We start from the raw sequence: 18262 nt of genomic DNA on the forward strand, positions 1-18262 counted from the left end.
GCAAATAAGCGGCTTTACGAGCAAATTTCAGGATTGGATTGCCGCACTCTTATGCTCGTCATATTCAGGAATCCTGCTCAATGGTCTCCCCCCAATCAGACATGGGCGCGGATTCCGACAAGGAGACCCGTCCCTGTTGCTCTTCGTGCTCGCCATTAACCCGCTCCATCAAATTCTTGAACTGGCAACCAGAAAAGATCTTCTACATAAGATCAGAGGACGGGGAACTCTGATGAGAACCTCCCTTTATGCGGATGACGCTGCTATTTTCATGGCACCGATTAAAAACGACATTGACAGCCTCTCCACCATATTGAAGGGCTTCGGTGAGGTCACGGGTCTCTGCACTAACTTCCACAAGAGCTCGATCGTTCCCATTCGGTGTGCCAATGTTGATCTAGATCACATTCTCAGTGGCGTTCCGGTGGCCAGAGCAACTTTCCCAATGAAATACTTGGGCCTCCCTCTCTTGGTATGGCACCTTAAGTCAGTAGATTTCCAATACCTGGAGGACAAGGCGGATAACAAGCTGGTCACTTGGGACGGGCAAAACATCACCACCATTGGACGCACAACCCTTGTCAAATCGGTCATCGCCTCCTAGGTAATTTATGCCATCACGCCTCTCATTGTGCCGTCGAGCTCCCTTCACAAAATCAACAAATTAGAGTGAGCCTTTCTTTGGTCAGGTTCGTATGGAACCACGCGGAGCCAAATCCAAGGCAAACTGGGAGTTGGTCTGCCGCCCCAAGGAATACGAAGGACTTGGGGTACTGAACACTAGCAAATTCGCCAGGGCACTACGCCTCAGATGGCCTTAGTTTGAATGGAAGGAGCCGAGCACACTTTGGGTAGGCCTTAGGAAACCATGCACGATAGAGGATATGAAGTTCTTCAATGCCTCAACGACCATCATCTCGGGCAACGGAGAAAAAAAATACCTTTTTGGGAACCCCCTGGGTTCTTGGGAGGAAGCCAAAATACATCGCTCCTTTAATCTTCAAGGCCTCCACGCGCAAGAGTTGGAAAGTTAGGGATGCCCTCATCGGGAATGCTTGGATTCCGAAGATCAAGCATAACACTGTCGTCACTACCGACCATATATGTCAATTTTTCACCCTTTGTATGCTTCTGTACGACATACACATGGATGATCAAACCAAATCTTGGTGAGAAAATGTGCCCTGGTGAGAAAGATAAAGACTCTAGTTGAGCAAAAATTCTAACTTGTTTTAATTACACATACACCAAATCGAAATAGTCAATTTGCCATTAATCCTTCCAATTGGTATTTATTTTAATGGCAATTGTTTACACATTGAATCCTTCGACTATAATAATGCACAAACATTGCAATTTAGTTTGAGTTTCTAAATAAACAGTCTCCTAGTGCTAGTCGTGGAAATTTCATTTGTTCATTGGAAGGACATAAATTACATTTTAAAGGAGACCGTGACGAAGTAGAGGAAGACTCAGACACAACTGGCATTTCCCTCGCCGATGAGTTAGGTGGAGGCCAGGCAGATGAATATCGGTGAAGCAGGAAAAGTCTGGAGAAGAACTGGGCGAGGCACCACACTCCGTATCAACACATGTTAGTCATTTCTCATCCAAATCTGACATGTTTTAGCAAATATAAGACATGTGATAAAAATCATCATTGATTTCATGCTACTTCTTGTGGGCAAAGTATCTCATATGTACAACTTAGATGGGTGTCTTTTTTTCTACAAGAAACTAAAATAAGATGAATACCCATAGTAAACTCGCTAAGTGTGATTCTTAATGATAAACTTTCCCTAGAATTTCCTAATATAAAGTAGGGTAATTAAAAAAGGAAACATGGTAAAGAAAGACAAAACCAAACTATGTGCACACTAAAATTACATAAATGTTCAGAAATTGATACAGGTAAATAAATGTAAATAATTTTGAAGGAGGGAGACTCATGTTGCATACAAATCACTGTGGTCTTGACACATTATAGATTTATGGTGGATCACTTGGAAAACAGGAGCCTCAAGGAATGCCTCGAAGATATGTATGCGCTTATATCAAACATTTTTTAAATCAGGAGCAAAAGAGAACGATGAAACAAACACTTTTTTGTTGTGTCATAGCCCTACATGGCTACATCCCACTTTTCCGAGCTATAGTGTAAATTTAAATGTAACTTGGGTACATTTTTGTTTTAGTTCCTTAACTTTCAGGTGCATCTAGAAAGAAATGACGACAGTCATTATCTTCAACATGAGTGGATATTCTGTCTACTTACACTCTCTAAAATTGGTTTAGTTGTCTCGATGGAATTTAATCTTTACCTTGAGTGGAAACATGACATCATGCACTGTTTACTTGGATAATGAATCAGATCAGACTATATCGGAAATATTATCATAATATAGAATTGTAATATCTACTCCTAATTGCACAGTTGGTAGGTCGTCTTGTCGCTTCATACCATCCCCCAACCAATTTTTTCAATGTGAATCCTACCTGAATGTGCTTTTTATTACCGATTTTTCTTGCCGTACCAGTCAATAACTAAGGAAACTCGTAATCTGAATGTGTCAAAACTTTCCATGTGTTTATTTAGCCATGTATTTATAGAAAAGAATCAATCAGGGTCAACCTCTAATCAATCTTTATAGATTAAATCTAAATTAATTAACCTTATCATACGCCACTCAATCACATCAATTAATCTTTCTATATTACACCAGTTTATATTAATTAACCTGACCACACGTCGCCAAATATCTCTACTCCTAAATGCTGAGTTGGTAGAGTTGCATCCACGCTTTTTTCGTTCCCCACTTTCATATGGTTTTTTTCGTCTCTGCTTCCACCACCCCTCCCACACTGGTCTATCGGTTTATTTTTCCCACTCTTTATTACAAATCAAGACTTTCCAAACATATAACAAATCACGGATATAAATTTCTTAAGTTACCGAAATCAATCGACCCCTCTTATTAGTGCAATTTTTTTTGGGAAACAAACAACGTATTTTCACAAAACAAATCATAGATTTGTAATCTAACTTTCCCAACTTATCCAAATCAACTGATCCCTCTCATTAGTGCCATTTGTTTTAGGAAACAAATAACAGTTTTTCACGAAAAAAATAACGGGTTTTAAGGAAATTAACATCTAAATCATGACAAACAAACTTCTACTCTAATTGGGGACTTGGTAGCCGGCGTTCCATGGTTTTTTGGTCTCTCCTCCCGCCTTTATCTGGGTTTTTTTGTCCCTCCTTACACCACCATCTCACCTTCCACCACCCTATTCCTCTGCTTTTTTGCTTTACCTCCCACGGAATGGGAAACAAATCTGAACAAACACTAGTAGAAAACATGCCTTTGGATCGAATCATTAGTCCCGATTGGCTTTTGGACCGGGACTAATGCTGCCACTAGTCCTGGTTCATGAGTCTAGTCTTTAGTCCCGGTTCATTTTGACCTGTAGTCCCGGTTGGTGTTACCAACCGGGACTAATGCTGCCACTAGTCCTCGTTCATGAGTCTAGTGTTTAGTCCCGATTCATTTTTGACCTCTAGTCCGTGTTGGTGTTACCAACAGGGACTAAAGGGTTGGTGGCAGGCTGGTGGCAGACTGAGGCCCACGAGAACCCCTTTAGTCTCAGTTTGTAACACCAACCGGGACTATAGGGGGACATTTAGTCCCGGTTGGTTATATAAACCGAAACTAAAGATCTCCCTATATAACCCATTCCCAGACCGAGCCCATTTCTCTTATTTCTCCATTCCCCTCTCTGTTCTTCCCCTTAGCTCGAGCTCATCCTCCATTTTTGCCAAGATTTGTCAAGATTTGAGGAACCCCGTCTCTCCAAGTGTTCACAAAGGTTAGCAAATTTGTCCTTTCATCTCTCATTGGTAGATTAGCTCATGCAATGCTCTATAAGTATAGTGATTTGTGGGTTTTAGTTTGGGTAGTAATTTTGTGGGAGTTTATTTGATTTATATGCAATTTGAGCTCAAATTAACTTCTTATTTGCATATGTGTAGGTGTGGTTTACTTAGTGCCTTCCCGTCCCTGTCCTAACCACCATCGATCACCCGCACCGTCCCGTCATCGGCACCACCTTGGTGATCCTCTTGTTCTTATCCTTTTTATACAAGAAAAAAAATTATTTGTATGATTTAGATAGTTCTCTTACCTGTATGATTGTTTGTTATACATAGTGCCATGGTCTTGATATCCGTCCCCGTCGGCCCTCGTCCGGTTTATGATTCGGATGTGGTATATTCTCTTTTATAAGTATTTGTTGCATTTCTCGTTTATGACAATTATGCCCATCAAGTTGACATAGATATTTTTGTCTAGGAGGTATGTGAACCGTAAATTGCAACCGACCCTCTTGTCGAGAAGTTAAATATAGTTGAAAAAGAAAACGAGTATTTGAAAGAAAATTTGAAAAGAATTGAATAAGAGAAGATAAAATTGGAGTTGTATGTTGCCGATGTCGTCGATGATCACAAGATCAAGATGGATGCAATGCTCTTGAAGATTAGAAAGATTAGAAAATATGTCGTTAATAAAGAGGCTTGGTATCACTATGTTGTTGGATCAATTGTTACCTTAGTTGCGATCTTGATTGCATTTGTTGTTGCATTTAAATGCTTTAGATAGATACTCTTGTATGTTGTTTTATGAGAATAAGTGTGTATGATCATTAATTTGGTCTTTTTGGTCTTGTGTAATAATGATGAACCAGCAATGGATGTATGATGACCGACGCTCTCCCCGGTTCATTGATGGCTTGCAGAGTTTTCTCTGTGTGGCTAAGGCAAACCAGCAGGATGGTTTTATGTCTTGTCCATGTGTTGTCTGTAAGAATGATAAAACTTACTCTAAGTCAGGAGTCATTCATGTCCACCTGTTTACTTCCGGTTTCATGTCCGGCTATAACTATTGGACCAAGCACGGAGAAAGAGAGGTTCTAATGGAAGAGAATGAAGAAGAAGAGGATGATGACGGCTATCCTTTGCTCCCTGAATAAGATGGTACTACAATGGGGTAAGAAGCTAAAGTAGAGGCGCGAGATGAGCCCCCTGATGATCTTGCGGCGGCGGAAAAGTACTTTCGATGATCTCCTGATTTTTTCTGGAATTTTTGGGAATATATAGGCGAAATACCTAGAGCAGAGGTGGCCCAGGGAGCCCACAAGCCTGGGAGGCGCGAGCCCCCCTGGCCGCGGCTAGGGGGCTTGTGGGGTCCCTGGTGGCCCCCTGCCTTGGTTCTCAAGTTCCCCGATCTTCTTCTGTTTTGGAAAAAATCTTTTTGGAAGTTCCGTTCCGTTTGGACTCCGTTTAAAATCCTCCTCTGAAAAGGGTCAAAAACACGGGAAAAACAGGAACTGGCACTTGGCACTGAGTTAATAAGTTAGTCTCAAAAAGATATAAAAGGCATACAAAACATCCAAAGTTTGACAAGATAATAGCATGAAACCATAAAAAATTATAGATACGTTGGAGACGTATCAAGCATCCCGAAGCTTAACCCCTGCTCGTCCTCAAGTGGGAAGTGATAAAGAGTGAATTTTTGATGTGGAATGCTACCTAGTATAGTTGTTCTTTGTAACTTCTTTCGTGTGACATGAATGTTCAGATCCGTAAGATTCAAAACAATAGTTTGCTATTGACATGAAAACAATAATACTTCAAGCAAACTAGCAAGGTAATCATGAACTTTCAAAATAACAAGGCCAAGGAAAGTTATCCCTACAAAATCATATAGTCTGGCTATGCTCCATCATCCTCACACAACTAATTTAAATCATGCACAACCCCGGTATTGGCCAAGTAATTGTTTTTGCACTCTTACTTTCTCAAACTTTTTATAACTATCACGCAATACATGAGCGTGAGCCATGGATATAGCACTATAGGTGGAATAGAGTGTGGTGGTGGTTGTTAGACACAAAGGGAGGAGATGGTCACATTGACTCGGCATATCAAAGGGCTATGGAGATGCCCATTAATAGATATCAATGTGAATGAGTAGGGATTGCCATACAAAGGATGCACTAGAGCTATAAGTATGTGAAAGCTCAAAAGGAGAACTAGTGGGTGTGCATCCAACTTGCTTGCTCACGAAGACCTAGGGCAATTTTGAGGAAGCCCATCATTGGAATATACAAGCCAAGTTATAAAATAAAGATTCCAACTAGCATATGGTGGTGACGAAACGAGAGGCTCTCAATCATGAAGAAAATGGTGCTATTATGAAGCACAAGTGTGGAAAAAGATAGTAGCATTGTCCCTTCTCTCTTTTCTCTTTTTTTTTATTTGGGCTCTTGGGCCTCTCTTTTTTTATTTTTTTTATTTGGGCTCTTTGGACTCTTTTTTTATTTCCTCATATGGGACAATGCTCTAATGATGATCATCACACTTTTATTTATTCACAGCTCAAAGCTCAGAATGGTGATGACTCTATAGAAAATGCCTTCGGCACTGTACCGGGATGTGCAACGATCTAGCTTGGCGTATGACGTTGAAACATCTCGCTAACTATCTTACGATCATGCAATGACAATATGGGAGTGACGACACAAGTCATGAGACGGAACAGTGGGAGTTGCATGGCAATATATCTCGGAATGGCTATGAAAATGCCATAGTGGGTAGGTATGGTGGCTGTTTTGAGGAAGGCATATTGTGGGTTTATGTACTGGAGAAAATTGCGCGGCACTAGAGAGGCTAGCAATGGTGGAATGTGAAAGTGCATCTATACCATGGACTCACTTTAGTCATGAAGAACTCACATACTTATTGCGAAAGTTTTTATTAATAATCGAAACAAAGTGCTAAACGCATACTCCTAGGGGAAGGGTTGGTAGATGTTAACCATCGCGCGATCCCGACCTCAACAGAAAGGATGACAATCAATAGATCAATTATGCTCCGACTTCCTAACATAGCGGTTCACCATACGTGCATGCTACGGGAATCACTAACTTCAACACAAGTATTTTAAGATTCACAACACCCTACTAACATAACTCTTAATATTACCAAATCCATGTCTCAAAACTAATTGAGAGGAATCAAGACTTCTCTTTCTACTCAATGCACATGAAGATGGAGGTTTTTGTATCCTCTTTGGGTACCTATCACCTTTGGGACTGCTTTCATAGCATAAGCCAACTACCAAGTCACGCACCGCCGTGCTCTAAAAGATCTAAGTGAAGCACATAGAGCAAAATTATCTAGCTCAAAAGATATAAGTGAAGAACGATGAGCATTCTAGCAAAATCACAACGAGTGCATGTATCTCTCAAAAGGTGTGCAGCAAGGATGATTGTGACACAAAAAAAAGACTCCTACGATACAAGATGCTCCAATCAAAACACATATCATGTGGTGAATAAAAATATAGCTCCAAGTAATGTTACCGATGGATTGAAGACGAAAGAGGGGATGCCTTCCTGGGGCATCCCCAAGCTTAGGCTTTTTGGTGTCCTTGAATTTGGCTTAGGATGCCTTGGGCATCCCCAAGCTTGAGCTCTTTCCACTCCTTATCTCTTTGTCCATGAGAACATCACCCAAAACTTGAAAACTTCACAACACAAAACTTAAACAGAAACTCGTGATAACATTAGCACAAGAAAACAAACTAGCACCTCTTTATGTACTGTAGCAATCTTGATTTCTATTTAGATTGGTGTTAGGCTACTGTATTCTCACTTTTCCATGGCTAGTACCCCTGATACTATCCATAGTTTCATCAAAACAAGCAACCAACTCAACAAAAACAGAATCTGTCAAAAACAGACCAGTCTGTAGCAATCTGTATACTTCGTATACTTCTGGTACCTCAAAAATTCTGAAAAATTACGAATGCCTCGGCAAAAGACATATCAACCAAAAGCAAAAAGGATCAACTCAAAAGCTCTCTTTCTGAATAAAAATGAAAAATAATCTCGTGAGTGAAAAGTTTCTGTCTTTTTCCAGCAGGATCAAACAACCATCACCAAGACTAGTCATAAAGGTTTTTCTTGGCTCAAACACAAAAAGAAACACAAAAGACACAATCATAACAGAATTATGATAGTGTGTATGCAAAAAAATAGAAATAAAAAGATAAATTCAATGGGTTGCCTCCCAACAAGCACTATTGTTTAACGCCCTTAGCTAGGCATTTGATAAATCAATGATGCTCACACAAAAGACAAGAATTGAAGCACAACGAGAGCATCATAAAGCATGTGAAAATCACATCTAAGTCTAACATACTTCCTATGCATAGGTATTTTATAGGAGAATAAATTGGCAAGACAACCAATAGTTACCAAATGCAAGGAAGAAGAAAGAGACAATAGCAATCTCAACATGACAAGAGGTAATTTGGTAACATGAAAGTTTCTACCATAATATTTTCCTCTCTCATAGCAATTACATATGGGATCATAATCAAATTCAACAATATAGTTATCACAAAGGATATTCTTTTCATGATCCACATGCATGCAAGGTTGACAGTCTTCAAAAATAGTGGGATTATCATCAAGTAAAGTCATGACTTCTCCAAACCCACTCTCAATATTATTGCAAACATCATAATCATCATGAGGGTTATTTTTTTTTTCAAGATCATAAGAAAAATCATCACCCCAATCACGATCATTGCAACAAGTAGTGGACATAGCAAAACTAGCATCCCCAAGCTTAGGGTTTTGCATATTTTTAGCATGATTGCCATTAATAGAATTTATAATGAGATCATTGCAATCATGCTTTTCATTCAAGGAGCCCTCGTGAATCACTTCATAAATTTCTTCATCGCGATTTTCAGATTCACGCATCTCAAGCAAAACTCCATAGAGAAAGTCAAGTGCACTCAACTCACTAGCAATTGGTTACACATAAGTGGATCTCTTAAAGAGATTAGCAAGTGGGTGAGGATCCATATCAATAGATTTTCAGCAAGCGAAGATGCAAGGATATTGAAGGCACATAGCACTCAAGCAAAGGAAAGGCAAGCGAGAGAAAAGGGCGAACGAAAAAAGGAAAATATTTTTGTAAATTTTTGTTTTCCAGAAGTGGGGGAGAGGAAAACGAGAGGCAGAAAAGTAAATGCAAGAGATGAGTTTGCGACACTTACTTGGACGAGTTCTTGACTTGATCCTCCCCGGCAACGGCACCAGAAATCCTTCTGCTACTTCTCAAACAACAGCGCCAGAAATTGACACGTTGACGGAGACTTGCTTGCGTTGGTTTTTCCCTTGAAGAGGAAAGGGTGATGCATCACAGGAGCAATAAGTATTTCCCTCAGTTTGAGAACCAAGGTATCAATCCACTAGGAGAATCTCGTCAAGTCCAGAGTACCTGCGCAAACACAAACGAGCTTGCACCCAACGCTATAAAGGGGTTGTCAATCCCTTCAAGATTGATTGCAAAGTGAGATCTAAAGGCGGAAAGTGCAACGAAGTAAAAGAGTAAGGCTGAAAATATGGTGTGAAGTAGACCCGGGGGCCATAGTGTTCACTAGAGGCTTCTCTCAAAATAGCAAATATTACGGTGGGTGAAGAAATTACTGTCGAGCAATTGATAGAACCTCGCAAGACAATATCTAAGGCAATGATCATACATATAGGCATCACGTCTGAGACAAGTAGACCGATACTTTCTGCATCTATTATTATTACTCCACACATCGACCGCTATCCAACATGCATCTAGTGTATTGAGTTCATGAAGAACAGAGTAACACCTTAAGCAAGATGACATGATGTAGAGGGATAAACTCAAACCAATGATGAAAACCCCATCTTTTTACCCTTGATGGCAACAACACGATGCGTGCCTTGCTAGCCCTTCTGTCACCGGGTGAGGTCACCGCACGGTATGAACCCAAAACCAAGCACTTCTCCCATTGCAAGAATCATAGATCAAGCTGGCCAAACAAAACCCACAACTCGAAGAGAATTACAAGGATATGAAATCATGCATAAGAGAGATCAGAATAAACTCAGATAAGATTCACAGATAATCTGATCATAAATCCACAATTCATCGGATCTCGACAAACACACCGCAAAAGAATATTATATTGGATAGATCTCCATGAAGATCATGGAGAACTTTGTATTGAAGATCCAAGAGAGAGAAGAAGCCATCTAGCTACTAGCTATGGACCCGTAGGTCTATGGTGAACTACTCACGCGTCATCGCAGAGGTCATGGTGTTGGTGAAGAAGCCCTCCGTATCCGAATCCCCCCTCCGATAGGGCACCAGAACATGCCCCAGATGGGATCTTGCGGAGACATAAGCTTGCGGCGGCGGAAAAGTACTTTCGATAATCTCCTGATTTTTTCTGGAATTTTTGGGAATATATAGGCGAAAGACCTAGGGCAGAGGTGGCCTAGGGAGCCCACAAGCCTGGGAGGCGCGGCCCCCCTGGCCGTGGCTAGGGGGCTTGTGGGGTCCCTGGTGGCCCCCTGCCTTGGTTCTCAACTTCCCCGATCTTCTTTTGTTTCAGAAAAAAATCTTTTTGGAAGTTTCGTTCCGTTCGGACTCCGTTTAAAATCCTCCTTTGAAAAGGGTCAAAAACACAAAAAAAACAGGAACTAGCACTTGGCATTGAGTTAATAAGTTAGTCCCAAAAAAGATATAAAAGGCATACAAAACATCCAAAGTTTGACAAGATAATAGCATGAAACCATAAAAAACTATAGATACGTTGGAGACGTATCACAGCGCATGTTAGAGGATCACAAGAAATTGTTGTACCCAAATTGCAAAGATGGAAAGAAGAAGCTGGGTACCACACTGGAATTGTTGCAATGGAAGGCAGAGAATGGTGTATATGACAAGGGTTTTGAAAAGTTGCTGAAAATGTTAAAGAAGATGCTTCCAAAGGAGAATGAATTGCCCGACAGTACGTATGAAGCAAACAAGGTTATCTGCCCTCTAGGATTAGAGGTGCAGAAGATACATGCATGCCCTAATGAGTGCATCCTCTACCGCGGTGAGGAGTATAAGAATTTGAATGCATGCCCGACATGTAGTGCGTTGCACTATAAGATCGATCGCGATGACCCTCGTGACGATGTTGAGGGCCAGTGCCCCGGGAAGAGGATTCCTGCCAAGGTGATGTGGTATGCTCCTATAATACCACGATTGAAACGTTTGTTTCAAAACAAAGAGCGTGCCAAGTTGATGCGATGGCACAAAGACGAGTGTAAGAAAGGCGGGAAGTTGAGAGTACGCGCTGATGGGTCGCAGTGGAAGAAAATCGAGAGAGAGTGGTCGAACTTTGCAGATGATGCAAGGAACTGTTGGTTTGGTTTAAGTGCAGATGACATTAATCCTTTTGGGGAGCAGAGCAGCAATCGTAGCACCTGGCCCTTGACTCTATGCATCTATAACCTTCCTCCTTGGTTGTGCATGAAGGAGAAGTTCATTATGATGACAGTGCTCATTCAAGGCCCCAAGCCACCCGACAACGACATTGATGTGTACTTAAGGCCATTAGTTGAAGAACTTTCACAGTTGTGGGATATCAACGGTGTATGTGTGTGAGATGAGCACAAACAACAGGAATTAGACCTACGAGCGTTGCTATTTGTAACCATCAATAATTGGCCTGCTCTTAGTAACCTTTCAGGATAGACAAACAATGGATACCACGCACGCATGCACTGTTTAGATGATACCGAAAGTATATATTTGGATAAATGCAAGAAGAATGTGTACCTAGTACATCGTCGATTTCTTCCGATCAAGCATATCTTAAGAAAAGAAGGCAAGCATTTCCAAGGTGAGGAAGATCACCCGAAAAAGACTGACCACCATAGTGGTGATCATATACTTCATATGGTCAACGATTTAAAAGTAATTTTTGGAAAGGGTCCTCGCGGACAATCTATTCCGAATGACGCTGACGGTCACGCATCCATGTGGAAGAAGAAATCTATATTTTTGGACCTACCTTATTGGAAAGTCCTAGAGGTCTGCTTTGCAATAGACGTGATGCACATGGCGAAAAATGTCTGTGTGAACCTGCTATGCTTCTTGGGCGTGTATGGGAAGACAAAAGATACTCCGGAGGCACGGGAGGACCAGCAACGTATGCACGAAAAATATGGTATGCATCCAAAGCAGTATGAAGGTCCTGCCAGCTATGCTCTTACCAAAGAAGAGAAGGAAATCTTCTTTGAATGAGTGCTCAGTATAAAGGTCCAGTTTGGCTACTCGTTGAATATAAAGGGAATAATAAATATGGCAGAGAAAAAAATTCTAGAACCTAAAGTCTCATGACTCCCACTGATTATGATGCAATTGCTTACGGTTGCATTGAGGGGGGCTTCTACCGCAATCTGTTCGATCAACCATTGTGAAGTTACGTGCATTCCTAAATGGAATCTCTCAGAAGGTAATCGATCCAGAAATCCTACCAAGGTTACAAAATGATTTGGTGCAATGTCTTGTCAGTTTTGAGTTGGTGTTCCCACCATCCTTCTTCATTATCATGACACACGTCCTAGTTCACCTAGTCGAAGAGATTGCCATTCTGGGCCCTGTATTTCTACACAATATGTTACCCTTCGAGAGGTTCATGGGAGTCTTAAAGAAATATGTTCATAACCGTGCTAGGCCAGAAGGAAGCATCTCTAAGGGCCATGAAACACAAGAGTTCATTGAGTTTTGTGTTGACTTTATTCCTGATCTTAAGTCGATTAATGTTCCTGAATCGCGGCATGAGGGCAGACTGGGTGGAAAAGGCACGCTAGGAAAGGATTCAGTAATTTATAGTGACGGGCATTCTTGGGCGCAAGCACACTACATAGTTCTACAAAATTCCACCTTGGTGGGTCCTTATATCGAGGAACACATGGATTTTGTACGCTCCAAGAACCCAGAGCAGTCTGATCCCTGGATCAAACGTACACACATGGCGTCATTTGGCGGTTGGTTGCAAACACATCTCATGCATGACGACGAAGTTGGAGATGACATGTAGTTGCTGGCCAAGGCACCGTCTTCGACTATATTGACTTTCAAAGGGTACGAGATAAATGGGAATACATTTTACACGATCGCCCAAGATAAAAAGAGCACCAACCAAAACAGTGGTGTCCGCTTTGATGCAGCAAACACCAATAGGCCAAAGGACACATATTATGGTTACATAGAGGAGATATGGGAACTTTACTATGGAAAGATTTGAAGGTCCCTTTTGTTTCGGCGCAAATGGGTCAATCTGAAAGGAGGTGGGGTAAAGGAAGACCCGTGATACGGAATGACAACAGTGGATCTTAACAATCTTGGGTACACAGATGAACCATTCGTCTTAGCCAATGATGTGGCGCAAGTTTTCTATGTGAAGGACATGTCTACCAAGCCGAGAAAAAGAAAAGATAAGGAAGCGAATACATCATACAATGAGCCAAATTGCCACATAGTTCTTTCAGGGAAAAGGAACACCGTGGGAGTGGAGGATATGACAGACATGTCACATGATTATGAAAAGTTTCACAAAATTCCTCCCTTCAGAGTGAAGACTGACCCAAGCATCATGTTAAATGATGAATATTGTCCATTGTTACGATGCAAAGGGATACACACGAAGAAAGAGTTTTATACCCCAAGATCCCAATCTCAGATGTGACCGGCTTCACCTTCATCACTTTCTTCTATAGTGAGTTTTCGAGCTTATCTCGAAAGTCCCACTTCAAACAAACCAGAGGGAATCTTTGTGTAAGAGTTAGGGTATATATATATATGTGTGTTTTGGCATTTGAAATGCGAAAAAACATTATGTAGCTAGGAGTTAATCAGTGCAATTATGTGCAAACACAATTTTTCATGCATTTCATGAATTTTTTTTGAGCTAAATGACCCTGAAATTGAAAAGCACTACAAATGAACTTTGAAAAGGCTGAAACTTGGCATGGTATCATCATTTCACCCACATAGCATGTGCTAAAAAGTTGGGAGGGTTACGAAAAAATTTGGATGCACTTCATGTACAAACTGGACAATCTCTTTCAAAGTATCACAGTGTTGGACGAATACTCATCTCTTACAAAGGCATTTCATTTTTTTAAACTTATTTCAACTCCATACTTATTGTGCGCTCAGTATGCACAATTCAAAGCCACGTCATCAATTTTCAGCCCTTTCTCAGTTCATTTGGTATTTTTCATCCATTTATTGATTCTCTTGAGCTAAATGACTCTGAAATTGAAAAGCACTACAAATGAACTCTGAAAAGGCTGAAACTTGGCATGGTATCATCATTTCACCCACATAGCTTGTGCTAAAAAGTTGGGAGGGTTATGAAAAAAACTGGATGCACTTAGTGTACAAACTAGACAATCTCTTTTGAAGTATCAAGGTTTCGCACGAATACTCATCTCTTACAAAGGCAATTAATTTTATAAATTACCTAAAAATTACCAAATTTAATATAATGATAAAACACACTAATATTTAACATCAGGAAAAAGAATGACTAAAAATCTATTATTAAAGTAAAGTTATTCACAAACTAGTGATTCACACAAATTTCAAAGAATTCAAATTTAAACTATTCAAATTTGAAAACTACTCGCACTAACAGAAAGTTTCTAATTTTTGGTACCTAAAGCAAAAAAGATCCACTCAAAAACTCTACGTATTTGGCTTTAAGTAGAAACAAAAGAATATAAGTAAAGCAAAAAAAAACTAGAAAAAGATCTTTAGGCCCGGTTTGTGGCACCAACCGGGACTAAAGACCTCCTTTAGTCTGAGTGCGTGCCACCAACCGGTACTAAAGGCCTAGGCTTCCCGCCTCGTGAAATTCACCTTTACTCCCGGTTGGTGGCTCCAATCAGGACTAAAGGGTGTCTTTAGTCTCGGTTGGAGCCACCAACTAGGACTAAAGGTCTCTATATGTAAACCCGCCCCCGATTTCGTGTGAAATCTCTCCCATTTCCCCCACGCTAACTCCCTGCCCCGATGCCTCTAGGCTGCGGGAGCTTGCCCCCGCCCCCGAATCCGTCGTCATCGTTGCCGCCCCGACGTCGGCCGCTCGCGCCTCCTCCATGAGGCCGACATCGCCCGCGCCTCCAAGCTGCTCGTCATTCCCATCGGAGTTCCCCAACGCCATCCGCCTGCACCAGGCCACCGCCGACGAGCCCGTGCTGCCCGCACCAGGCTGCCGACGATGAGCCCCTGCTGCTCTCTCATTCCTCCCACAGTGAGCCTCCACTTGTGTGCATTTTCGATTTTTGGCACGCACGCCGGCACCTGTTGCAAACTTTGGCCACCAGTTAACTTCACACATTGACACACACACACCCGAAAGTTATTATAGGGTAGCTTGACCCTTTGCAGTCTGTTAGAGGGTAGCTTGGTGATGATCTTAAATTAATCCTGTTGATAAAGTTCATATACATGAGTCTCTTTTGGTGCAAGGAATTTCTAGATAACATGAGTTATCATAAATTTTAAATGCAACAACATTGCAAATTTTGTGATCATTGATGACATTGCAAATTTCTAGATATCATGAACTTTATAAGGAATCTTGGTGATGGTCTTAAATTTTAACCATACACAATGTTGGCGAAACACCATTGAACCCATCATGTTATGAGTTGGAATTTTTTTAACCATAACATGAGTCGCTTTTGGTGCAAGGAATTTCTAGATCTTGTAACCCATGAGGTCTATGTTGGAAATACGACCTAGAGGCAATAATAAAGTAGTTATTATTATATTTCCAGTTCATGATAACTGTCTATTATTCATCCTATAATTGTATTAACCAGAAACCGTAATACATGTGTGAATATATAGATCACAATGTGTCCCTAGTGAGCCTCTAGTTGGCTAGCATGTTGATCAATAGATGATCATGGTTTCTTGATCATGGACATTGGATGTCATTGATAACGGGATCACATCATTGGGGAATGATGTGATGGACAAGACCCAATCCTAAGCATAGCACTAGATCGTGTTGTTCGTCTGCTAAAGATTTTCTACGGAGACACAATGATGGAGATCATGGTGTCATGCCGGTGACGATGATGATCATGGTGCCCCGAAGATGGTGATCAAAGGAGCAAGATGATATTGGCCATATCATGTCACTATATGATTGCATGTGATGTTTATCATGTTTTACATCTTATTGCTTAGAACGACGGTTGCAAATATAAGATGATCCCTCATTAAAATTTCAAGATAAGTATTTCCCTAATTGTGCACCGTTGCGATGGTCTGTTGTCTCGAAGCACCACGTGATGATCGGGTGTGATAGATTCTAACGTTCGCATACAACGGGTGTAAGCCAATTTACACACGCAAAACACTTAGGTTGACTCGACGAGCCTAGCATGTACAGACATGGCCTCGAATACGGGACACCGAAAGGTCGAACATGAGTCGTATGGTTGATACGATCAACATGGAGATGCTCACCATTGATGAATAGTCCGTCTCACGTGATGATCGGACACGGGCTAGTCGACGTGGATCATGTAACACTTGGATGACTAGAGGGATGTCGATCTAAGTGGGAGTTCATTAGTAATTTGATTAGATGAACTTAATTATCATGAACTTAGTCTAAAATTTTACTTACAAATATTGTAGATCCAATGGCCAACGGAAATGTCCCATTCAACTTCAATGCGTTCCTAGAGAAAACTAAGCTGAAAGACGATGGGAGCAACCATGCGGACTGGGTTCGTAACTTAAAGATCATCCTCATGGCTTCCAAGAAGGCATATGTCCTTGATGCACCACTAGGTGATCCTCCCGTTCCCGCGACAACCGAGGACGTTAGGAACGCCTGGCAGTCGCGGAGTGATGACTACTCTCTCGTTCAGTGCGGCATGCTTTACAGTTTAGAACCGGGGCTCCAAAGGCGTTTTGAGCAACACGGAGCATATGAGATGTTCGAGGAGCTGAAACTTGTTTTTCAAGCTCATGTCCAGGTCGAGCGATATGAAATCTCCGACAAGTTCTTTAGCTGTAAGATGGAGGAGAATAGTTCTGTCAGTGAGCACATACTCAGAATGTCTGGGTTGCACAACTGCTTGACTCAACTAGGAGTTGAACTTCTGGATGATGCAGTCATTGACGGAATCCTCCAGTCGCTTCACCTACCTACAAAGGCTTTGTGATGAATTACAACATGCAAGGGATGGAAAAGACTATTCCCGAGTTGTATTCAATGCTGAAATCTGCAGAGGTAGAAATCAAGAAAGAGCATCAAGTGTTGATGATCAATAAGACCACCAGTTTCAAGAAGGGCAAGGGTAAGAGAAGCTTCAAGAAAGACGGCAAAGTTGTTGCCGCGCCCGGTAAGCCAGTTGCCGGGAAGAAGTCAAAGAAAGGACCTAAGCCTGAGACTGAGTACTACTACTGCAAGGGAACCGGTCATTGGAAGCGGAATTGCCCCAAGTACTTAGCGGACAAGAAGGCCGACAACGTCAAAGGTATATGTGCTATACTTGTTATTGATGTGTACCTTACCAGCGCTCGTAGTAGCTCCTGGGTATTTGATACCGGTGTTGTTGCTCACATTTGCAACTCTAAGCAGGAACTACAGAACAAGCGTAGGCTGACTAAGGACGAGGTGACGATGCGCGTCGGGAATGGTTCCAAGGTCAATGTGATCGCCTTCGGCACGCTACCTCTACAACTACCTTCGGGATTAGTTATAAACCTTAATAATTGTTATTAAGTACCAGCTTTAAGCATGAACATTGTATCGGGATCTCGCTTGATGCAAGATGGCTACTCATTTAAATCTGAGAATAAATGTTGTTCTATTTATATGAGTGGTATGTTTTATGGCCATGCCCCGCTGGTTAATGGTTTATTCCTAATGAATATCAATCGCGATGTTACACATATTCATAGTTCGAGTGCTAAAAGATGCAAGGTTGATAATGATAGTCCCACATACTTGTGGCACTGCCGCCTTGGTCATATCGGTGTAAAGCGCATGAAGAAACTCCATACAGATGGAATTTTGGAGTCACTTGATTTTGAATCATTTGACACATGTGAACCGTGCCTCATGGGCAAGATGACCAAGACTCCGTTCTCTGGAACAATGGTGCGAGCAACTAACTTGTTGGAAATAATACATACCGATGTATGCGGTCCAATGAGGTTGAAGCTCGCGGTGGCTATCGTTAAGTTCTCACCCTTAGATATGGATATGTCTACTTAATGAAGCACAAGTCTAAAACCTTTGAAAAGTTCAAGGAATTTCAGAGTGAGGTGGAGAAT

Source organism: Hordeum vulgare, chromosome 3H, assembly GCF_904849725.1.
Source record: "Hordeum vulgare subsp. vulgare chromosome 3H, MorexV3_pseudomolecules_assembly, whole genome shotgun sequence".
Lineage (NCBI taxonomy): Eukaryota > Viridiplantae > Streptophyta > Magnoliopsida > Poales > Poaceae > Hordeum > Hordeum vulgare.